Consider the following 26,154-nt stretch of genomic DNA (forward strand, 5'->3'; position numbering starts at 1 on the left):
TTCGTTAGAAAAATTTGTCTGTTCGTTACGTAAATTTTGCAAACTGGGTGTGTCAAACTGGGCAGCGTTCATTGTAATGGAACGTGCCGCGTTATCAATTGTCGTTAAATTAACAGAGGACACAACTGAATTTGTTTGTTCATCATTAGGATCAAAATCAATATTAGTGATCGATACGCACTGATTATCTGTAATTAGTGGATTATCACTATTACATTGAGTGTCGCAAGTATTATCAGTCAAATTATTCGAGTCCGCTATTTCACTCATTGCACATCGCGAAGTACTGTTAACAGTTTTTCACGGCATTTTTCACAAATCAAAATTAAGCACAAAAATGAAACAAAGACGAAGCAAAAATGGAACAAATACAATTACAGCAAAGAGCAACAAATTGCCGATGATCTGTGAAAGAAGAAGTGACAAATTAGTAAATGCGTTGCGCCAGATGCAAACTACATTTAAGTAAATAAGAGCAGATATATGACTACTTCTCAGAGATTCACAAAGAAATACGGTCCTGGCCGGATGTCGCCAAGTGTAACCTCCCCACAAAAATTTAAATTGAAATAAAAATAATTATTATGGATAGCGATTCTAATTTTTGTGTGACCTCAGAACAAAATTGGTTCCCATTTATAATCTCCGTGCACAAATGCATTCACATTTAATGTACCCACAAAATTTTTTTCTCATTTAATGTAAGTTCGAAACAGAAAAATTCCTAAACCTCATAATAAAAAAATAAATTCAGTAACCTGGTAAAATTTGGACGACAGCAGTGCTGCGTCGTGGCCCTGTAAGATCATTCTGAATAAAAAGCAAAAATTCTTACCTCAATAAAAAAACGGCGAATATATCTGCTCTTACCTAAATTTTTTTTATATTTTTGGCACGGCTCCGTGCAATGCTGGCTTACACATTTGTAATTTGTGAACGGAAGCAACTGATTTTTTTTGAAATGAATGATTTTTTTAAAAAAAATTACTTTATATTACCAAAATTATTATTAGGACGTTTTTAAAACATTTGGATGACAGTTCAGATACAATACTAGATATGCGCGACGCTGCTTCTTTACCTTATACAATAATACTCCATCTCCAGATTCCCGACCAGAGCAGAATGCAGACAAGCGCAGACAACCTCGGACTAGCGACTAGCCACAACTAACTGCCACAGTTACACAGTTCGTACTGCAGTCAACACTGCTCTCTGGTCAGCGATTCTCATATCGCAGGCAGCGCATACCTCTTACAACCTGGCACTCATTACAAGCATTCAGAGTGCGACGGCTAATGCCGGCGAGGAATTTAGGTCTTTACATTGTTAACAGGCATGTCTAAACTGATATTTCCTTTTGTACGTCATAGCCTATGATGCCCTAATAATTTAGTATTAAATTCTGTAATTGACTAAAAATTTTAACGGCAACAGAGTGCGACGGTTAAGTATTGGTGATGTCACAAACATGTTTCTGCAGAATAAATGCGTCTAATTCCTCCCGCTCTCACTACATAATTAGTTGGAATTATCTCTGAGTACACGATTTGCGCATTTGATACTGTTTGCCTTGATATCACAAACGGCGATCTTCATCGTGTAGAAAGCTTTAAAAAGAAGCTTAGGTTCAGTGACCTCAATGACACGGTGTTGAGTCACAGATATGTTCGAAATAGGAAACCTGGAAAATAATGTAAGCACTGTAAATTAATTTTAACGGACTAAATAAAACGACGATACAAGTATTGATTTCTATTAGGATCATATGCTGATGAACATTTGCTGTTGAGAGCGGATTAATTAAACTTCTGTAGGAACTGTTAAAGAAATGGTTCGGTGAAAGCAAATGATATGGACTTACACCGTGCATGTGACTGTCTGTCAAACTGGAATGAGAATAGAGCTTACCGCAACTGACAGAAAGATAATCCTCGGAACCCGATTCGTGGGTCGTATAAACACTGCGCTTCTCGGCTATTTTAGCGGCGAGGATCTATCATAAATACGAGGGCTTGGCCTTCGACATTTGCAGCTCATTTATTTATAACTCATACAAAGTAGATATACTCGTATGTTTCTAAGTTTTACTGTCGTTTTAACTAGCCACTAGCGAAGTTGATAACCTGCTGCCAGTGATGTGAAATCTTAAGATACCTTTAGCAGCGACAGTTGTTGCACAGTATCTCTAAATAACTCTTATTCTAGGATGGTGTGGTTCCCAACCGTTTGTAGACCGTCACCTCTGAACAAGATTAGTTCTCATCCTGTATCCCGAAAACATATGGGACCTGTTAGCCATTAAACTCTAAAAAAATTAACACTCACATTTTTAATGTGATAAATCGTTTATAATGCTTATGTAAAGTTCAAAGAAGTGAAACAAACCATTACCTCAGAACGAATTGTCAGCGGACAGATGATGCACTCGGTTAAACCAATGGTAACTGCAGCAACATAGTACGTAATATGCGACGAAACAAATCGACAAGGAAACGACCAAACGTCACAAGGAATAATCGATATATCGAAGTGAGAGGATGAAGGATCCTCACAACATCAAGCCTACCTCTAGAAGCAAGTCTTCCCTTACATTCTGCGTAACTTTCTCCGGATGTTTCCTTACATTTGACTGGATAAATCGAATTTCCATCTCACCAATAAAATTAATTACTAGCGACTATTGTTGCTGTTTATTACGTCTTCTTACACATGGTCAGTCAAACACACACGTCGAAAATGTTACTTGTTCAACGTATTCAATTCATGTGTTGAGCTTACTGAGCAGTGCTGGATCTTATCGATATAGCGCATGATTACGCTCTGCGGCCGCTACCCTGCAAAGGTCTCCAGAGAGGACGTCACCGGCCTTTTATAGCAGTTGGCCGGGCTCGTGGAGAGGGCGTTCCAGCTGGCAACAAGACTACAGAGCTGATTCCGAACGAACGAGCCGCGCGGTGTAGCCGTGCGGTCTGAGGCGCCTTTGCCATAGAACTTACCACAAATTTTCCCGAACGGACGAGCTGGGTGAGCGCCTCCAGAGCAGTTCGTGGCCAAGTGCACGACGCCGTTATCCGAGTGTGAGGACAGGAGGTGAAGTGAGTGGCTGTACATCTGGCGATGGAATCGTGAGTGACCTGGCGAGACCCAAGGAAGGTTGGTGTACCCGTCACCGCTTGGAACAGCCCCTTTTCAGCCAAAGAGAACTGAACTAAGTGAGCCCATTTCCTGTTGCAGTGCGCTCGCGCAGCAGAACTGACTTCACCATACCTGTCTCATTTATTGCTCTTTCCAGATCTTCACTCTGTACTGGCCTGCAGTCGATTTCTACCTTGGTGTTTGTTATTAGTGCCGGCAGATCAAAATCACATATATTATTTCATAGTGGCATTTTTTGGCCGATACGTCATATCCCGCGTATTTCTTAATCAGAATTAATGACAGATTTCGTTCACCACTAATGACAAAAAAATACAACATCAATATAAAATTTTAGTTTTCCTTAGCAAATTTTGTTATGAAGATATTTTCATGAAGTCAATGTAGAAGTTGCCACCTATTGACAACCTGTTTAACCAACATGCACGGCAGCTGTTGCAGTTGTTTCGATCCTTTACGCAAGCGTAGTTTAGTCCATGATTTCGATCACACACATCGGCATAAAAAATTTAGAAGGCGCCATCTATTGACAATCTAATTTTACTATTATGCGCAACAGCAGTCATAGATGTTTACTTTCTTTGAGAAAGGGTCGAGTTCTGCACACATAAACTGAATTACATAAGCTTTCATCATCACAAGTAAGTACAGTTTACTTTCATAAGTTAATTTATGTAACTATTAATTCATCATTGATATACAGCGTTTGCCACGTTACGTTACACTTCTCCTAACCTCAGTTCCGTTAATCTCCATCAAAATTCCTAAACACTATTACGATAGTTGTATTACCACCACATTCAGTGCCACAGATGTCAACGAACAAACTGTTTCGCAGTTCTATTCAATGGCGAATCTACACTCCTGGAAATGGAAAAAAGAACACATTGACACCGGTGTGTCAGGCCCACCATACTTGCTCCGGACACTGCGAGAGGGCTGTAAAAGCAATGATCACACGCACGGCGCAGCGGCCACACCAGGAACCGTGGTGTTGGCCGTCGAATGGCGCTAGCTGCGCAGCATTTGTGCACCGCCGCCGTCAGTGTCAGCCAGTTTGCCGTGGCATACGGAGCTCCATCGCAGTCATTAACACTGGTAGCATGCCGCGACAGCGTGGACGTGAACTGTATGTGCAGTTGACGGACTTTGAGCGAGGGCGTATAGTGGGCATGCGGGAGGCCGGGTGGACGTACCGCCGAATTGCTCAACACGTGGGGCGTGAGGTCTCCACAGTACATCGATGTTGTCGCCAGTGGTCGGCGGAAGGTGCACATGCCCGTCGACCTGGGACCGGACCGCAGCGACGCACGGATGCACGCCAAGACCGTAGGATCTTACTCAGTGCCGTAGGGGACCGCACCGCCACTTCCCAGCAAATTAGGGACACTGTTGCTCCTGGGGTATCGGCGAGGACCATTCGCAACCGTCTCCATGAAGCTGGGCTACGGTCCCGCACACCGTTAGGCCGTCTTCCGCTCACGCCCCAACATCGTGCAGCCCGCCTCCAGTGGCGTCGCGACAGGCGTGAATGGAGGGACGAATGGAGACGTGTCGTCTTCAGCGATGAGAGTCGCTTCTGCCTTGGTGCCAATGATGGTCGTATGCGTGTTTGGCGCCGTGCAGGTGAGCACCACAATCAGGACTGCATACGACCGAGGCACACAGGGCCAACACCCGGCATCATGGTGTGGGGAGCGATCTCCTACACTGGCCGTACACCACTGGTGATCGTCGAGGGGACACTGAATAGTGCACGGTACATCCAAACCGTCATCGAACCCATCGTTCTACCATTCCTAGACCGGCAAGGGAACTTGCTGTTCCAACAGGACGATGCACGTCCGCATGTATCCCGTGCCACCCAACGTGCTCTAGAAGGTGTAAGTCAACTACCCTGGCCAGCAAGATCTCCGGATCTGTCCCCCATTGAGCATGTTTGGGACTGGATGAAGCGTCGTCTCACGCGGTCTGCACGTCCAGCACGAACGCTGGTCCAACTGAGGCGCCAGGTGGAAATGGCATGGCAAGCCGTTCCACAGGACTACATCCAGCATCTCTACGATCGTCTCCATGGGAGAATAGCAGCCTGCATTGCTGCGAAAGGTGGATATACACTGTACTAGTGCCGACATTGTGCATGCTCTGTTGCCTGTGTCTATGTGCCTGTGGTTCTGTCAGTGTGATCATGTGATGTATCTGACCCCAGGAATGTGTCAACAAAGTTTCCCCTTCCTGGGACAATGAATTCACGGTGTTCTTATTTCAATTTCCAGGAGTGTATATCCAAAACATGTTGATTGTAGATCAAATAATGAACATATAATTTTCGATTTGTTACCGGGGAGGCAATGGCTTACCTTAGTTCTGATTCTTGAAGGAATAAAAAACGTTCAGTTTTGCCCCGAAATGTTACTGAACTCTTCAAATCTGTCCAGTTCTCCAACTCATCAATTGTTTTTTTAATGCTATTATTATGTTAGTTTTAAATCTTAACTCTAATCTGGCATTAATTAATGTTGTGAGAGTAGTGCTAACTCAGACGAGTACATTATCACTGCTTAATTCACTGACTCCGAGGAAACTATGCTCGTGCCCTGCATTAACTCTGATTCAATCATGCCTTTCCAAATGATAAGACACCAGTCCCCAATAAAAATAGCCTTAGCTATGATAATTGTAAAGCATAATGTCAGACACTTCGAAGGATAGCACTGTATTCAGCTAATCCTGTTTTTTCGCATGCTCAGCTATACGTGTTTCTTTACGAGTTCGCATATGCAGGGATATTTATGTTTGTGCTAAAGACACAAACAGACAAAAAGTAAACGATATTCACGTTATAGCTGCTAAAATAAAGAAGTTAAAAAAATGTAATTAATCTGTGAGAGAATGTACGTCCGTTCTATATGTTTTACAATTAACCATATTCTACATTGGATGTCGATCTTTTACAGTGAGACTAATATGTGTTACTATTATTCAGAATGTAATATATTTTATTAATAAATATTTGCATTTACGTATGTCTCCAGTGCTATATTACCTATCGGCAATTGATGAGGACAGAGAACAAATTAATTCGACGGATCAATTAGTTATATATTATTTGTCCTGGGTTTAAACTAGTTATCTATTCATTTCAGTAACATGGTACACGTTGAGAACAGATTTGAGTGGTACAGCTTGTCTGAACTTTATCTGTGAATGTGTCCAATTTTATTGTATGAGTACTGTAGCTTCTCGTAGTCGATGCTGTATCTTTTGCTTGGATCTATTCGGTTAGGGTTCTGTGTCAGCATTGTTTCTCGCAAGTTTCAACCTAGCTGTGTTACGCTTGTACGAGGAAGTCCAGGACTTGTTGGTTTACAATTCAAGAAGAAAATCTATTGGCAATAGACGCAAGCAATATTGTTTGAACTTATTCCTATTATGGGGTTTTAATTCTTTACTGTTGAAACGAAAGGTTATTTCAAAAATATTTCTTTGTGCAGATAATGCATTGTGTAGTCCTGTGAAATTTTGACGCCGCCCGCATAGCGCGTTTGTTAAATGTGTTCTATTTATATGATTCAGAAGTACTAGCGACTGCGCTATTTAGCCAGCGTCCTGTAGAATGGCGCTTCCAGTATTATGAACTGGTGATGGTTTGGGTCGTACCCACACTTGGTTCTTTGTAAAGGGAAGATGTTTGGAAACATGATGGCATTTGTAATTGCACTGTTTTTGGCCAACCATTTGCATCTTGTTGTTTAACGAACGCAGTGCTGGTTTATTTTAATGTATTTGTTATAGTGCAAATGGTGTTTCGTGTTCTATTGACGTCCTTCGACTGGCCCCTTCATTGTGCTGTTACCACAATGAGCTACAGCTGGAAAGAAGCCTGATATCTGTATGGCCTCTCTGAGCTCTACAGCGGTTGGGGAGCATCTTGCAGGTGCTCTGCTGCTGATACGGTAGGAAATTGCAATACGGTGGACAAGAGAATCAGAATACTTGATCATAAAGCATGACTGAATAGCTAATGCAGATCCCTGCTTTATCCAGTTAACTGAGTAATTCTGATCTGCAGGAGCGAGTAAAATGCAAAACCTTAATGTATTTTAATTGCTGGTATCATTATTGACCTAATATCTCTTTTATACTCAAAGCAAATTCTACGAGGGTTATCACTTAAAACAATGTTTTCTTACCTCTGGGTAATCACTCCCTACGGAGTAACAGGAAACTTTGTGAGGGCCAAAAACAGAATCGGTTCGATGAAGATTTAATGATCATTCCGAATTACATTACTGTGATGGACTACGTATTCAAAAACAGAGATATGTTAACCGGCAGAATAAGGCGCTGCGGTCGACAACGCCTATATAATATAACAGGTGTCTGACGCAGTTGCCGGATTGGTTACTGCTGCTACAAATGCAGATTACCAAGATTTAAGTGAGTCTGAAAGTGGTGTTGTAGTCGGCGCACGAGCGATGGGAAACAGCATCTCCGAGGTAGCGATGAAGAGGGGATTTCCCCGTATGAGCGTTTCACGAGTGTACCGCGAATATCAGGAATCTGGTAAAACGTCAAATATCCGACATCGCTGTGGCCTGAAGAATATTCTGCAAGAACGGGACGAACAAAGACTGAAGACAATCTTTCAACGTGACAGAAGTGCAACCCTTCCGCAAATCGCTGCTGATTTCAATGCTGGGCCTCAACAAGTGTCAGCGTGAGAACCATTCAACGAAACAACGTCGATATTGGCTTTCGGAGCCAAAGGCCCATTGTTGTACACTTGACGACGGTGCGACACAAAGCTTTATGCCTCGCCTGGGCAGATCAACACCGACATTGGACTGTTGAAGACTGGAAACATGTTGCCTGGTCGGACGGGTCTCAGTTCAAATTGTATCGAGTGGCTGGACATATACGGGTGTAGAGACAACCTCATGAATTCATGGACCCTGCATGTCAGCAGGGGACTGTTCAAGCTAGTGGAGGCTCTGAAATGGTGTGGGATGTGTGCATTTGGAGTGATATGGGACTCCTGGTATGTCTAGATACGTCTCTGATAGGTGGAACGTACGTAAGCATCCTGTGTGATCAACTGCATCCATTCATGTCTATTGTGCATTCCGACGGACTTCGTCAATTACAGCAGGACAATGCGACACCCCACACATCATAATTACTACAGAACAACTCCAGGAACACTCTTCTGAGTTTAAACACTTCTTCTGGCTATCAAACTCCACAGATATGAACATTATTGAGCATATCTGGGATGCCTTGCAACCTGCTTTTCAGAAGAGGTCTCCACCTGCCGTACTCTTACGGATTTATAGACAGCCTTGTAGGATTCATGGTGTCAGTTCTCTCCAGCACTACTTCAGACAGTACTTGAGTCCATGCCACGTTGCGTTGCGGGACTTCTGCGTGCTCGCGGAGGCCCTACACGATATTAGGCATGTGTATCAGTTTCCTTGACTCTTCAGCGTATAACAGATCGTCATCACCCATTTTACGTACACCGCTGAACTAAAGCACGGTTTAGATATCTGCATGCACTGCGGTATTCAGTGATATGAATCTCTGTCGCTGCTGCTTATCTTCTGATGTGATCCGTCTACCTTCCCGAAGTTTGATTTCTGAGTCTTTTCTTATTATTTGTAATCCAGATAAGTCTTCCCTTGACCGTCTGCCATCCTCTTATTGCGTACTGTCCAACCCACCGTCACATTCTTTCTTACCGCTATCATAGCTACGTCATCCATTCTAGTCTGTCGTCTGACTAATTTACTGGCACTTCTGTTTCTCCCAGTAATTTCCAACATTCATCTGTCCATTGGCCACTGAACCATCTAAAATTTTCAATGGTCTTCCTGCTTAAACATCATGTCTTACTGTCAAGAGTAAAAACTAGTCATATGTATTGTCTGTAAATGTCCATTCCGCTGTTTTCCCAGTGAAAATACTTGCACTGAGGTGACAAAAGTCATGGATAGCGATATGTGCAAGGTATTTGACAGTTCATTGGCGGAGCTATCATTTATACTCTTGGTTATTCGTGTAAATAGTTTCCTAGCGTGATTGTGGTCACACGACGGGAAATGACAAACTGATCGCGGTAGAGTAGCTGGAACTAGACACATGGGACATTCCATTTCGGAAATGATTAAGGAATGCTATATTCAGAGATTCACAGTGTCAAGAGTGTGTCAAAAATACCAATTTTCAGGCATTACCTCTCGCAACGGACAACACAGTGGCCGATAGCCCTCACTTAACGACAGAGAGCAGCGGCATTGCTTAGAGTTGTCAGTGCTAAGAGACAAGTAGCACAGCGGGATAAAAACCCAAGAAATAAAAGTGGGACGTACGGCGAACGTATTCGTTATGACAGTGCAGCAAAATCTGGCGTTATTGAGCTAAGGCAGCAGACGACCGATTCGAGTGCCTTTGCTAGCAGCACGACATCATCTGCAGTGCCTCTCCTGGGCTACTGACCATATAGGTTGAACCCTAGACGACTGTAAAACCGTGGCCCGATCAGATAAATCGCGATTTCAGTTGCTAAGAGCTGATGGTAGGGATAGAGTGTGGTACAGATGCCACGAATCCATATATCCAGGCCACCAGCAAACCACTGTACAAGCCGTTCTGGGTCCATAATTGTGTTGGCTGTGTTTACATGGAATAAACTGTGTCCTCTGGTCCTATTGAATCGGTCATTGACTGGAAATGGTTATTTTTGGCTACTTAGAGACCATTTGCATTCAAGGACTTCATGTTCCCAAACAGCGACGGAATTTTTATAGATGACAGTGTGTCATGTCGCCGGCCATTATTGTTCGCTATTGGTTTGAAGAACATTCTGGACAATTTGAGCGAATGGTTTGGCCATCCACATCACGCGACATGAATCCTGTTGAACATTTATGGAATATAATCGTGTATAAAATCATGCACTGTCTCAGTGTATCACTCATAATCGGTAAAAAATTCAATAATTAAACTCTTTTATAATTTGAAATTGTGACACTAGAGAATATGGGTTTAAGCCAGTTTCTGTGAATGAACGAATATTTTCAAGTAGTGAAATTTCTGCAGAAGTATAGTTTCGCGGACCAAGAGAAGTCAACACGCTGTAAAAAGGTTTTCTTGAAACAAAACTTGCTACTCGTTAGTAACTGTTATTACTGCATATATGCCACCCACCTCAACTTACAAGTATGAAAGTAAGCAATCGACTAAGGTAGCAATGAAAATGAGAGTGAATAATGTAGCCTGTCATTGTCCAGTTTCAAAGAAGTGCAAGCAAACGAGAGAGCAGCGTCAGTATTTAAACATAGCACAGCAACAAATGATGTTACATGTGGTGACAGTGAGAGGATATCACATCGGGCAATACTCTTCGGATAGGAAGCCAAACTGACAGCACCAACGTATGACGAATGCATTTGGTATTTTCAGTGGCAGCTCAATTTTTCAAGCAACATTGGACAAGAAAAAAGGTACAGAGTGTGGATGGTTAGTTAATTACTAATTTGGTGTGCAGTGTGCATATTTCAATAACAGTGGCGAGTCAAACTGAGAATGGAGATCTAATTAATGGAAATGACAGTGTTAATCAGCACATAGTTGCTATGTATCATTATTAATGAATCAGGACTAATTATCAGAAATCAAACTGTAGATGCAGCCCAAATGAAAGGTCGTATCTGAACACAGACATTTAATTGCGAGATATGGAAATGGAGGATAATGAGTTTCGTTACGTATGGAAGTCGATACTATAATAATGATAATCAAAATCAAAAACAGAACAAAATTAAATATAAATGTTATCACAGATGTCAAGTAATGATAGAAGATACATTGGAATCACGTCAAGAAGTAAAGGAAGATATTCACAATGGCATACAAGAGTCTTTAAGAGATTTGAAAAAAGGGGCTTTGAGGTCGACGAATATTGAAGATTCTGATTACACTCTGGAGAGTAAACACCTAACTTCTGATGCACGAAAACGCTATTCTGATCTTAACGTTAATGAGATTGATCAATTTGTCAAGGTGAAACATAATTCAAATGCTGAGACTGATCAAAATTTGGTACGTGAAGATGTTGTTTTGTCGATGTACAAAACCTACAGCGAGAACTGTTATTTCGATGAAAAGAATAACAAGTTTGCTATGAACGGATAATTTAAAGCTTCGCATTCACGAATCCCTAATGACGCGGAAAGGATCGGTATTCATCCACAGCAAATTTTTGTTCGTGACTTCAGAACGGGGAAATTCGTCGTGGAAAGTGTTACGACATCTACAGAATTCAGAACCACAATTTCAAATGAATATATGGTCAAAGATCGGAAGAACAACGTACGTAATTTATTTAGCTCACTAGGCAGGTGCGCAGACGACTACGCCATCCCCACACAGTGTGTAACACCATAGCTCTAATAATCTGCGGATTTATTTTGCCTTTTGCTTTGGTTTAATGTTACATCGTTGAGTTTCTGTAAATGTGTTTGATTGAATAGATAACACAAAATTGTATACTCTTTCTTTGTTTAAAACTTTGATGTCGTGGTTTGAGTCTATACAATGTAGTATATCTGTCAATTCAATTCTTTGTCCCAGTTGGAGGGAACAAAACTTACTATATATAATTGTAATTTCTGTGTGAATAATTTTTTGTAGAAATACCAATTTGCGCAAATGTTCTGTTTTATTTAATGTATTTGTTTGCTGTTTTGTAAACTGCTGACCTTCACTTAGGATTCTTAGTTATTCTGTGTGTAAAAGTTGTTGTGGTTCCCCTCGGGAACGGATTTGTGTAGAGCGCGCAAATTGTGGTTGGCTAAGTAGAAAAGGTGGAACCAAGAGTCAGTCGGGTACGAGCTACCAAACTGTGCAGTGCCATGTAAAATTTGTATATTGTGCTGGTTCCGAGAGAGGCTTTTTCTGCCACTGTCCTATGCCTCGGATGGATGGATAAATAGCTGGAACGATTCTGGAAAAGGTATTCATCATTCTCACCAAGAAGGGCCAGAGTCCAGTAATTCTTTCTGCAAATCCGCCTACCAACATACAGTTGCCACCACATTGCTGAATCACTGCAAAGGAGTACTATAATAATGTACAGTGAAGGATCAGCTTATTGGGCGATTTAGTGTGCACAAATATATGGTAACTTATAACTGAATTTATGTACCTACCTTGATTTTTTCCCTATCACAACACCTCTCAGGTTCCTCTCCATTTGAATTATGATTACCGAGTGCCCTATTTGGTGGAAAAAATGAAAGCCTCAAAGTTAGACAGTTAATTACTTAATGTTGATTGATCTTTGATGAGAAGGGAATATCAGATTTACTGTGGATTTAGTGAAATTGTGGGAGGCAGTAAATGTAGTGTTGTGAAGTTTAAAGTCACCTATTTAATCATTTACTTGAAAGTAGAAGACTGTGGTAATAAAGACAATTTGTAGTTTCTTTTAAAGATTAAAAGCTCTTAAAACTGGGGCTTATAAAGTTTTGCTTAGTGGATGATCACGTTGCTGTCTAGTAAACTCTAAAAGGTGAGTCAGTTTCTTACAATTTTGTCAACATTGTATTTCACTGCAGTAAAAGTGGAAAACTGCAATAGTAGAAAATTATATGTTTATGATTGCTAAGTGTTCGTCTCTCTTGTGTATTGGAAGTGAACATTAATAGTATAACAGGATCCACAGTTTGTCTATTATGCTAATGCTAGGTAACAAGTAATGGTAAGACCACTATTTACGAAAACCATAATTTCTTTATTCAAAAGATAGTGAGAAGCAACCTGTTAGTGGATTCCAATTAACTTTCATTTTAAATAGTAAAGTATTTAACTGAAAGAGACTTAACCTATGTCCAATTAATGCTCCCGCAGTGAATGTTAATAGTAATGCTATAAAGACCATTCAGTTTGAAGAAGCCCTGAAAGTAATAGTGTGTTTCGGTATCCGTTATATTTTAGCCAATAGTTTGTGCTGCTCTAGTTGTTAGCTTCAATCTTATCGTAAACATATGTATGTGTTAGAGTTCATTGCACTCGCATGTGGCCAAGTCTAGGTTGTGTTTGTCCGTTGAAGTTACTCATACCTATTTTCTTAAACGAGAACGTTAATCTTTCTCTTGTCTAATTAGGCTAGCGACCGTTTTCCTTATTCTTTAAACAGTATAGCTAGGCAAAAATATTGTTTGTTACTGTCTGAATATTTACGTAATTCTGACTTTCATTTCCGATGAGCCATCTCCGTTAGGTACAACACGGTCAACCTAGCAAAATTCCTCTCAGAGGGTAACACTGCTCTGTTGGTTTATACCATAATTGCTTTAACAAGATAGTTTTATTTCACGACCTGCCTCCAACTTTAAGGATGTGGTATAGCAGTAGCGGACAGGAGTGTTATAAGTGGTCATCGCAACTGCACTCCTCCTGTCAAATCCAAAGTCTCAACTTATCCGGTCGCTACTAATGTATCCTCATTACTCCTGGCATTTCGCCGATTCCAGTAAGCGTTTGAGCGTGGTGTGCATGTGCACTGAAGTAATCACTGACTGTCCTCGCCTTAATTATATATGTGGTGCCTGTTCTTTCGGACACGCACAGGTTGTTTCCGTAAGAGAGTGCTAAAATGTAACAGGGCTTAAGGAGATGTGGCAGTAAGGTAGTAAACTTATATACCGCTTTGTCTCCCATTATTGTTTTCCATCTTATTTGCAAATAACGTGCATACAAGTCTACACGTACTATGCTGTTTATTTACGTGTACATTCTTTATTTTCTGCAAGGAAACAAGGAGAACAAGCCTGATTACTAGGAAGTCATGATGCAGGTTTTGTTTTCCTTACTTGTCCATATGGTGGCTCTGTTGTGTCGTATTTACATTATCCCATAACAGAACGTGTTATGAACCAATGACAGACGGTGCACCCCCTCACTTCAGTGTGGACGTCCGCAAGCACCTCAGTGCTGCATTTCTGGTCGCTGAATTGGAAAAGGAGGTCCTATTCCATGGCCTGCGAGGTCACCTGACGTGAATCTCATCGATTATTTCCTACGTGGATATCTAAAATCACTTACGTTTAAAACTCCAGTGGATACGAAGATGGAATTAGCTGCCAGAATTGTAGCTGTCTGTGATGTGATTCGAAACACACCAAGGATATTTGTCAGGGTGCGTCAGAATATCGTTCACCGATGTCGTGCTTGCACTGAGGTTGATGGCAATCAGCTTCAGCACATTTTATAAGATATAGTACAATTGGTACGTTCACTGTGTCAATGATGGTATTTGCAGGTAACTGTCACTAATTTAAATAAAAAAGTACACAGTAATGTGTAATTCCTATTATCTCCCTAAGCTGGCTTCTCCGACCTCAGGTTCCTTACCTCAAACTGTTCAGTAGAGAATCTTCTATGTCCTATTAAATTTTTGCACGCTCTTACGGAAAAACCCCGTATAACATTTGCTTCATTTACATTTATATTTAATTTACATTAGATTTGTATAGATGAAAAAGTCAATGAGGAATTATTTAAATAATCAGTGTTAAATTCATTGTCCACGAGCAAAGGATACTATCCAATTTTACAAAGGAGAAAATTCTCTAGAACAATACAAAATCATGTTCCTCGTTCGTGTTCTGCAGTATTATACACTCACTTTCCATTAGGTCAGTGGCTGTCAGTCCAAGGCCCGTGCTTCATGAATCAAGTGCTCGTGTGGCCCGTGGCTCTTAGCCATATGTTATAACAACATCGTTGTAGCATCTAACACCAGAACCCAAAAACGTCAACTAACATTGAGAGCTTCTTAACAGTGTATTCCTCTTAGTAGCGAACAAAAATATGTACAGAGAGAGTTATACTACAAGACGTACCTAATTTTAATTGACATTCCCAAATTCGGCAGTTTGGCGCTTACGTCAGCGGCAGAGTGGTATTAACAACTGCAGGGTTAATAGAAGTGAGATGGGAAATATTTTATTGTGTGTTTTTTAATACTGACAACTCATCAGCATGTGCAGCTAGCACCGATCAGGTGCTATGGTATAAATGTCAAACGGAATTAACATGTATTCGTGAATGAGCTTTATAGAGACGGTCATCTTCAAATATGATATACGTTTGTAAGAAGTAACATTAAACTAAATTAAGGCTGCTGTAATACGAAGCAGTGAGTAAAAGAAAAACGACGTTCAAAACATTTATTATGCACCTGTGATCGTGTCTCATATTGCAGTTGTTTTTAACCATTGATATAACGTATTAATTTATGTGTGTTCCATAGTATCCGTTAGTCATGGGCAATGAATTTAACACTGGACATATCGTTCCTCATTGACTTTTTTATCTGTACAAATCTAATGAAAATTAAATATAAATGTTAATGAATCGAATGTTATACGAGGTGTTTCCGTAAGAGCGTGAAAAAATTTAATAGGACGTAGAAGATACTCTAATAAATAGTTTGAGGTAGGGGAAGGCGGGGTAAAATGGCCAGGAGGGCAAAGCTGCCCATTGGATATACTTTGCCCTGAACAGCTCTGCTGTCTGCCGACACATTCGTCACTGTTGTCAGTGAGATTGACAGAAGATGCTTGTTCAATTGTTGTTTAGTAAAACCTTTTTTGTTTCTGAGTTATTTGATGTAAGTCATTTATACTATTCTTGCTACCAAGCTTGTATGTGGAGTAATAATTTTTTACAATATCGAAGTCATCTGTCCTCTAAATGGAGTTCTGTGTTATTTATTTCACTCTGATTGTTTCTTCTGTGGGTCACTAATGCCGACAAGGCGTGCGAACGGGAAATGTGGCCAAACTACTCCTCGTGAAAAAAGGCCAAGCTGTTGACCCCAGTAAGAGTTAGTCATTTCCAAAAGACACGCATAATACAACAGACAAAACTGATTTCTAAACCTTCTTATATAAAAAGCTATCGTCGGCCATTCTATCCCTTTGTGACAAATTTGAATAAGTTAAGTTGTATTATTTAAAACAGTCTGTTTCTGTTATATTCGGCCGGTTGGAAACGGTCTGCTGCAGCCACGTGGTATTCTTTCAGATGGCGCGTGAAGATGCCTAGAAAATGCGCCCGGAAATCAAAAAAACACATGGGATCCCGTTTAGATGGCACGGGCCACAGTACCAGATCAGGTTTGGAAATTTGGTCTCTATGGAAGCCTTTTCTTTTTCACTTAAAAGTATTTGCTTGATATCTCATAAGATGTAGATTATAAATGTGTAAGTTTTAAGCTTATATCAATAACCATGGTTTGGTGAAAACTGAGTTTCTGTTTGGGTGACCACTTTATATCTCCCAAACTTCCCCCCCCCCCCCCCCCCCCATCTTATGCGGCCCGAAGTGTCGCCCTACAATGTAAATATTGTGTCATAAGCATAAACGTTTGACGGCCACCGCATTAGTGCATGTCTTTGTTCTGTTAGTGTCATGGAATGTAGCAAGGAGGTATATCTTCCGCTCCACCATTTCACTTTATCTCTCACTCATATGTACGTCTTCCACTCCAGTGCGTCCGTCCTATTCTTGGTAGCTTTCCTGCTTCTCGTACCTATTCTTAATATTTATTTTCCTTCCTCTCCCCCCCCCCCCCCCTCCCATGAACCATGGACCTTGCCGCTGGTGGAGAGGCCTACGTGCCTCAGCAATACAGATAGCCGTACCGTAGGTGCAACCACAACGGAGGGGTATCTGTTGAGAGGCCAGACAAATGTGTGGTTCCTCAAGAGGGGCAACAGTCAGGATGATTGACTGATCTGGCCTTGTAACACTAACCAAACGGCCTTGCTGTGCTGGTACTGCGAACGGCTGAAAGCAAGGGGAAACTCAAGCCGTAATTTTTCCCGAGGGCATGCAGCTTTACTGTATGATTAAATGATGATGGCTTCCTCTTGGGGCCGGCCGGAGTAGCCGAGCGGTTCTAGGCGCTACAGTCTGGAACTGCGTGACCGCTACGGTCGAAGGTTCGAGTCCTGCCTCGGGCATGGATGTGTGTGATGTCATTAGGTTTGTTAGGTTTAAGTAGTTCTAAGTTATAGGGGACTGATGACCTCAGAAGTTAAGTCCCATAATGCTCAGAGCCATTTTTCGTCCTCTTAGGTAAAATATTCCAGACGTAAAATAGTCCCCCATTCGGATCTCCGGACGGGGACTACTCAGGAGGACATTGTTATCAGGAGAAAGAAAACTGCCGCTCTACGGGTCGGAGCGTGGAATGTCAGATTCCTTAATCGGGCAGGCAGGTTAGAAAATTTTAAAAGGGAAATGGATAGGTTAAAGTTAGATATAGTGGGAATTAATGAAGTTCGGTGGCAGGAGGAACAAGACTTCTGGTCAGGTGAATGCAGGGCTATAAATACAAATTCAAATAGGGGTAATGCTGGAGTAGGCTTAATAATGAATAAAAAAGAGGAGTGAGAGTAAGTTACCACAGACAGCGTAGTGAACGCATTATTGTGGCCAAGATAGACACGAAGCCCACGCCTACCACAGTAGTACAAGTTTATATGCCAACTAGCTCTGCAGATGACGAAGAGATTGATGAAACGCATGATGAGCAAAAAGAAATTATTCAGATAGTGAAGGGGGGCGAAAATTTGTCACGGGTGACTGGAATTCGACAGTAGGAAAAGGAAGAGAAGGAAATGTATTAGGTGAATATGGAAAGGAGGTAAGAAATGAAAGAGGAAGCCACCTGGTAGAATTCTGCAGAGAGCATAACTTAATCATAGCTAACACTTGGTTCAAGAATCATGAAAGAACGTTGTATAAGTGGAAGAGGCGTTGAGATACTTGAAGGTTTCATATAGATTATATAATGGTAAGACAGAGATTTAGGAACCAGGTTTTAAATTGTAAAACATTTCCAGGGGTACATGTGGACTCTGACCACAATCTATTGGTTATGAACTGAGATTAAAATTGAAGAAACTGCAAAACCGTGAAAATTTAAGGAGATGGGGCATGGATAAACTGACTAAACCAGAGGTTGTACAGAGTTTCAGGGAGAGCATAAGGGAACAATTGACAGGAATGGGGGAAAGAAATACAGTAGAAGAAGAATGGGTAGCCCTGAGGGATGAAGTAGTGAAGACAGCAGAGGATCAAGTAGGTTAAAAAGACGCGGACTAATAGGAATCCTTGGGTAACAGAAAAAAATATTGAATTTAATTGATGAATGGAGAAAATATAAAAACGCAGCAAATGAAGCAGGGAAAAAGGAATACAAACGTCTCAAAAATGAGATCGACAGGAAGTGCAAAATGGCTAAGCAGGGATGGCTAGAGGACAAATGTAACGATGTAGAGGCGTATATCACTTGGGGTAAGATAGATACTGCCTACAGGAAAATTAAAGAGACCTTTGGAGAAAAGAGAACCACTTGTATGAATATCAAGAGCTCAGATGGAAACCCAGTTCTAAGAAAAGAAGGGAAATCAGAAAGATGAAAGGAGTATATACAGGGTCTGTACAAGTGCGTTGTACTTGAGGACAATATTATGGAAATGGAAGAGGATGTAGATCAAGATGAAATGGGAAATATGATACTGCGCGAAGAGTTTGATAGGGCACTGAAAGACGTAAGTCGAAACACGGCCCTGGGAGTAGACAACATTCCATTAGAACTACTGACGGCCTTGGGAGAGCCAGTCCTGGCAAAACTCTACCATCTGGTAAGCAAGATGTATGAGACAGGCGAAATACCCTCAGACTTCAAGAAGAATATAATAATTACAATTCCAAAGAAAGCAGGTGTTGACAGATGTGAAAATTATCGAACTATCAGTTTAACAAAACATGGCTGCAAAATAGTAACGCGAATTCTTTATAGACGAATGGAAAAACTGGTAGAAGCCGACCTCGGGGAAGATCAATTTGGATTCCGTAGAAATATTGGAGCACATACGGCAATACTGACCCTACGACTTGTCTTCGAAGATAGATTAAGGAAAGGCAAACCTACGTTTATAGCGTTTGTAGACTTAGAGAAAGCTTTTGACAATGTTGGCTGGAATACTTTCTATCAAATTCTGAAGGTGGCAGGGGTAAAATACAGGGAGCGAAAGGCTATTTACAATTTGTACAGAACCAGATGGCAGTTATAAGAGTGGAGGGTCATGAAAGGGAAGCAGTGGTTGGGAAGCGAGTGAGACAGGGTTGTAACCTATCCCCGATGTTATTCAGTCTGTATATTGAGCAAGCAGTAAAGGAAACAAAAGAAAAATTCGGAGTAGGTATTAAAATCCATGGAGAATAAATAAAAACTTTGAGGTTCGCCGATGACATTTTAATTCTGTAGAGACAACAAAGAACTTGGAAGAGCATTTGAACTGAATGGACAATTCTTGAAAGGAGGATATAAGATGGAACATCAACAAATCAAAACGAGAATAATGGAATGTAGTCGAATTAAGTCGGGTGACACTGAGAGAATTAGATTAGGAAATGAGACACTTAAAGTAGTAAAGGGGTTTTGCAATTTGGGGAGCAAAATAACTGATAATGGTCGAAGTAGAGAGGATATAAAATGTAGACTGGCAATGACAAGGATAGCGTTTCTGAAGAAGAAACATTTGGTAACATGGAGGAGTGTCAGGAAGTCGTTTCTGAAAGTATTTGTATGGAGTGTAGCCATGTATGGAAGTGAAACATGGACGATAAACAGTTTGGCCAAGAAGAGAATAGAAGCTTTCGGAATGTGGTGCTGCAGAAGAATGCTGGAGACTAGGTGGGTAGATAACATAACTAATGAGGAGGTATTGAATAGAATTGGGGAGAAGAGGAATTTGTGGCACAATTTGACTAGAAGAAGGGATCGGTTGGTAGGACATGTTATGATGCATGAAGGGATCACCAATTTAGTATTGGAGGGCACCGTGGAGGGTAAAAATCGTAGAGGGAGACTAAGAGATGAATATACAGAAACCATCACAAAAACTTAACAACAACTGGTTTTATAACTTCGCAGTTAATTTGTAATAGTTTCTTTTCGACTCATACCGATGTGCATTGACATCGTAATCAGTCAGTACAGTGGCGGCATACATTTACTATCGTGCACTTTTATTGGAAGTAAGAGGATAAATTTTTTTCCGAACAGCGTGTTGCTTGTTAATTGTTTCTAAAAGTTAAACAATGACTAAAATAGAAGCTTTAGTCCTTTTATTAAGAATTACTCTGGCTCGAAACAGGAACAAATGTGAGTGTTTCATCTCACCTCAGAGACGTTCACAAGTGACCATACTTTTCTAGCTAATGGAAAGTAGACAGCAACAGTGAATTAAAGAACGGACGCAAAACAGAAACGAAAATCGAACTGTTTAACAGTGAGGTAGCGCAGTAGCATGGCAAGATGTGAGTTTCTTTCAGTTTCCGTTGATCCATTTGCCGCAAACATAGAGTGTACAAGTAATTAATCTCATGCTGTAGCCAGGCACTGAACTGCACAGAGTGAAGTGGGAGAGGGGGAGAGACAAGATGAGGTAATTCATATTAATGTTATGAGAGACAAAGGGATTGAGGAGACAAAGCACGATATCTTACAAAATGAAACTCAAAGCTACTGAGAAACTTTATCAATTTTCTGCTAAGTTCCTACTACAGTACTGGCACTAATTATTTACAGAAGAATGCAAATACAAGTGGTCATCGCGGAAAATCAGTTTGTGTTCCAGAGAAATGTAGAAACACGCGAGGCAGTACTAATTATATTACTTATCTTAAAAGGGTAGTGACAGTCAGCGTTGAAATGAAATGTTTATGTTGAGATTTCTGTGAAACCTGTCTGGTATGGCGTTGCATACCGCTATGTCCATTTTATGTAATGTTATTTATTGCCTAAGCACTTGTTCTAAGAATTACATCATGCGTACGCTTTACTGATTTGATTAATACTGAATTCCTGTAACTGACTGTGAATCCACTCAGTGGTTATTTCGCAGAAAGAATTTGGGTACAAAAGTTTGGCTCTTATGACACCAGGAACGCGTTAGCGTGTGTTGTTTGATTCGCGCAGTTCATAACTGCACGTGGATAATATTCGGCACTTTCTAGAGCGGAATTTTTGTAGCTGTAAATTTGGACTCTTTAATGGGGCAGCAAAGGACTTTCATCGTATTGAGAGACTATGTGTTCTGAAAATCAAACCATACGAAGTTTTACTGTAACGGAAAAATAAATGCCTGAACATAAATTCATATGCTAGTCAAACCAGCAGGATACGCTGTGGTATTTGACATTGAATGGCACTTTGTTCTCAATACGTGGTAAGTATCGCTTGTGGTCAGGAGAGCTCTCTGTGTAGTTTTGATTGCATTACGTCGGAGCTAAGAGAATTATAAGGTGCGCAAAGTGTTGGTATTCATATGGCGGCTGCTTCAGTAACCATGGCAGTCGAAGTGTTAGCTGTTTCAAGAGGCACTGTGCCGAAGATTTGGACCGCATACAAGGAAAGAGAAGAAACATCGCCCACCAAGTTACAAGGTGGACTAAACTGTGTTGAAAGATCGTGTCAGACACTCATTAAGAGGACCATAAACACAGTAGGAAAAGGGACTATTTACTTTGAAGCTTTTCCGGTGGAGAATTGAAATTATGTCATACGGACAATGGCTTGTGTACTACAGAAGGACAAAGGAATATATTTTATGTATCTCCTAAGGCAAGGGATTAGACTCTTATTCGTCGAAAGACAAGTGTTAGAGTTTTTAAACAATGACGCTGTAAAAGCGTGTCACATACGCTATGGTAATTCATTGAAGAGGTTGATTCGAGTAGCAAATTAATTCATTCTTGTAGTACTGTGGTAGATTAGGCTTCGAAGAAACCTCTGAAAATTTAACAGTAACACTTGGGTCATCAAAACAATCGTCATGTCCAACAATTCTTGAAGCCACTTGATGTTGAGATTGAAGACTTGGCGAACAATTTTCTGAGGCATGATTCAGAGGGAAACAGCATCCGAGCAGTTTTATACTACGATAGCTGCTTGATACACAGCCTGCAGAAGTGTTTCAAGCTGACCTGCCTGGATGAATGGAGTGTAAATCTCTGGAAGCAGTTGAATATTTTCTGTTTTTTTAACATTGACTGTCCAACATTAAGCATCTTACACTTTATTAAGCTGTACTGTGAGATGCAGCCGTAGTCTAGGTTTAGCGTCGTTCATTAGTAATCAAGAGGTCCTCGGTTCTGAGTTCGCAATCAGCCACACTTAAAGTTTGAGTAATAATCAGCGTTGATTGCCGAAGACTTCCTGCATAAAAGGCACCCTCATTCTACCAGCGGCCTTGTCAAAGAGGGCACAGGCGTGGACAGGGGACCAGAGCACTTTCTTGCCCTTGGGGTGGTAAACTGCTTCTTAAGGCGGAGGAATCAGCAATGATCAAGGGCATGAGGATGCAGGAGGCAATGGAAACCACTGCATTAAAGACACACAACGTGTATCCACAGGACATGTGGCCCGTAACTGAAAAACTGTCATGATGATCTCTCCATTGACAAAAGATTCCGATATAGTCCCCCGTTCGGATCTCCGGGAGGGGATTGTCAAAGCGAGATGCCCATGAGAAAAAGACTGAATAATCAACGAAAGGATAACGTTCTACGAGTCGGGACGTGAAATTTCAGAAGCTTGAACGTGGTAGGGAAGCTAGAAAATTTGAAAATGAAAATGCAAAGGCTCATTCTAGAAGTAGTAAGAGTTAGAGAGTTGAAATGGAAAGAAGATAAGGATTTCTGGTCAGATGAATATAGAATAATATCAACAGCAGCAGAATATGGGTTAACGGGAGTAGGACTCGTTATGAATAGGGCGGAAAGGCAGAGAATGTGTTGGTGTGAAGAGATCAATGATAGTGTTGTTTCTATCAGAATCGACAGCAAACCAATACCGACAAGGATAGTTCAGGTATACATGCCGACGTCGCAAGCTGAAGATGAAGAGAGAGAGAAAGCATATGACGATACTGGAAGGGTAATACAGTACGTTAAGGCAGATGAAAATCTATAATCATGGGGGAATGGAATGCAGTTGAGGGATAAGGTGTAGAAGAAAAGATTACAGGAGAATATGGGTTTGGGACAAGGAATGAGAGAAAAGAGAAGCTAATTGAGTTCTGCAATAGATTTCAACTAGTAATAGCGAATACTCTATTCAAGAACCACAAGAGGAGGAGATATATTTGGAAAAGGCCGGGTGATAAGGGAATATTTCAGTTAGACTACATCATGGTCAGGTAGAAATGCCGAAATCAGATACTGGATTGTAAGGCTTACATAGGGGCAGATACAGACTCAGATCACAATTTAGTAGTAATGAAGAGTAGGTTGAAGCTTAAGGAGATTAGTCAGGGAGAATCAGTATGCCAAGAAGCGGGACACGGAAGTTCTAAGAAAAGACGAGACACCGTTGAAGTTCTCTAAGGCTGTAGATACAGCAATAAGGAATAGCTCAGCGGGTAATGCAGTTCATGAGGAATGGACATCTCTAAAACTGGCAGTCGCAGAAGTCGGAAAGAAAGACATAGGTACAAAGAAGGTGACTGTGAAGAAACCATGCGTAGCAGAAGAAATACTTCAGCTGATCGATGATAGAAGAACATACAAAAAGGGCTCAGGGAAATTAAGGAATACGTAAATACAAGTCGCTGAGGAATGTAATTAATATGAAGTGTAGGGAAGCTAAAACGAAATGTCGCATGAAAAATGTGTATAAATCGAAAAAGCAATAGCAGTCGGACTTAGCATATAGGAAATTCAAACCAATATTCGATGAAATTAAAACGAAGGGTGGTAAGATTAAGTGTGCAACCGTGATTCCGTTGCTAAATGCAAAATTCCATCAGAATTTCTAAAATCATTGGGGGAAGTGGTAGCAGAACGACTATTCACGCTGGTGTGTAGAACGCATGAGTCTGGCGACATACTTCCGGAAAAATATCATCCACACTATTCTGAAGACTGTGAGAGCTGTCAAGTGAAAGAATCAGCTTAACAGCTCATGCATCCACGTTGTTGACAAGAATGACATGCTGGAGAATGGAAAAGAAAATTGAGGAGGTAACAGATGACGCTAATTTTGGCTTTAAGAAATGTAAAGGCACTAGAGAGGCAATTCTGACGTTGCGGTTGATAATGGAGTCAAGACTACAGAAAAATCAAGACATGTTTGCAGCATTTATCGACCTGAAAAAAGCGTTCGGCAATGTCAAATGGTGCAACATATTCGAAATTCTGAGAAAAACAGTGGGAAGCTTAGGGAAAGACAGTTAATATACAATTTGTACAAGAAGAAAAAGGGTATAGTAAAGTAGAAATCCAAGAACGAAGTGCTGTAATTAAAAAAAGGGTGTAAGATATGGATGTAGTCTTTCACCCCTGCTGTCCAATCTGTACACTAATTAAAATACAAATAATGAATAGAAGAAAATTTAAAACAAATATAAATAAATCGTAAAGGAAATAAAAACATGTGGAGGAGTGGAATTAAAATTAAAGATGAAAGAAATCAATGATACGATTTGCTGATGATATTGCTATCTTCAGTGAAAGTGAGAAAGAATTACATGATCTGTTGAATGGGATGGAAAGTGTAATAAGTACAGATTATGGATTAGGAGGAAATCGAAGAACGACGAGAGTAATGTGAAGGAGTAGAAATGAGAACAGCGAGAAACTTAATATCAGGATCGGTGGTCACGAAGTTGATGAAGTTAAGAAATTCTGCTACCTATGCAGCAAAATTACGAGTGACGGAACGAGCAAGGAGGACATCAAAAACAGACTAGCACTGGCAGAAAGGGCATTCCTTGCCAAGAGAAGTCTACTAATATCAAATATCGGCCTTAATTTGAGGAAGAAATTTCTGAGAATGTACGTTAGGAGTACAGCATTATGTGGTAGTGGAACATGGACTTTGTGAAAACAGGAACAGAAGACAATCGAAGCGTTTGAGATGTGGTACTATAGACAAATGTCGAAAATTAGGAGGACTGATAAGGTAAAGAATGATGAGGTTCTGTGCAGAATCAGAGGGGAAAGCAATATGTGGAAAACATTGACAAGGAGAATGATAGGACATCTGCTAAGACGTAAGGGAACTAGAGGGAGCTGTAGAGGGCAAAAACTGCAGAGGAAGACAGAGGTTGAATGCATCAGATAACTGAGTACGTAGGTTGCAAGTGTTGAGACGAAGAGGTTGGCACTGGAGATGAATTCGTGGTGGGTTGCATCAAACCAGTCAGAAGACTGATGACTCAAAAAAAAAAAAAAAAAAAACCTATTAGACTGCAGAGAAGATTGAGAAAATGTTGTGAGGTGTGAAGAATATTTTGTGGATGACCACCAAAAGCATTTGAATTTGATGAAGGGTGGGAATTTGACGGTACTGAAGTGAAAGAATCATTGTCACAAAATCCTGATAGTCCAGGGGGAGGACTTAGGCCCCGAGAATACTAACAGTACTGTTGTGATTGATGGCTTTCAAGTGTGGATTGGATCAGGGAAAAGGATTAATCGGAGCAAAAATGTTGTCTTCAAATCCGTGAAAACTGAAAGGGTAGCAATGTTACTCGCAAGCGAATGTCTCCTTCTGAACAGTCCTCGGAAAACCCAACGGCACTGACCGACTACCATGTCATCCTAAGCCATTGGTGTCGTTGGATGCGGATATGGAGCGACCAGTGATCAGCAGACCGCTCTCCCAGTCGTCAGATAATGTGGCTGTGGCTACTTCTCATTCAAGTAGCTCTTCAGTTTGTCTAAAGGGATAAGGGCACCCCGCTATCCCACAACTCGTCAGGCCGGACGGTCTTTTTTTTACATAATTTTATTTATATTTCATTTCACTTTATTAGGACATTTGGCCTGTTGACGCGGTTACAGTTTTTAACATAATTTTATTTCATTTTATTAGGACATTTGAGCTGCTGTCGCCCTTTAAGC

This window comes from Schistocerca piceifrons, chromosome 7 (assembly GCF_021461385.2).
Source record: "Schistocerca piceifrons isolate TAMUIC-IGC-003096 chromosome 7, iqSchPice1.1, whole genome shotgun sequence".
NCBI classification, from domain to species: domain Eukaryota; kingdom Metazoa; phylum Arthropoda; class Insecta; order Orthoptera; family Acrididae; genus Schistocerca; species Schistocerca piceifrons.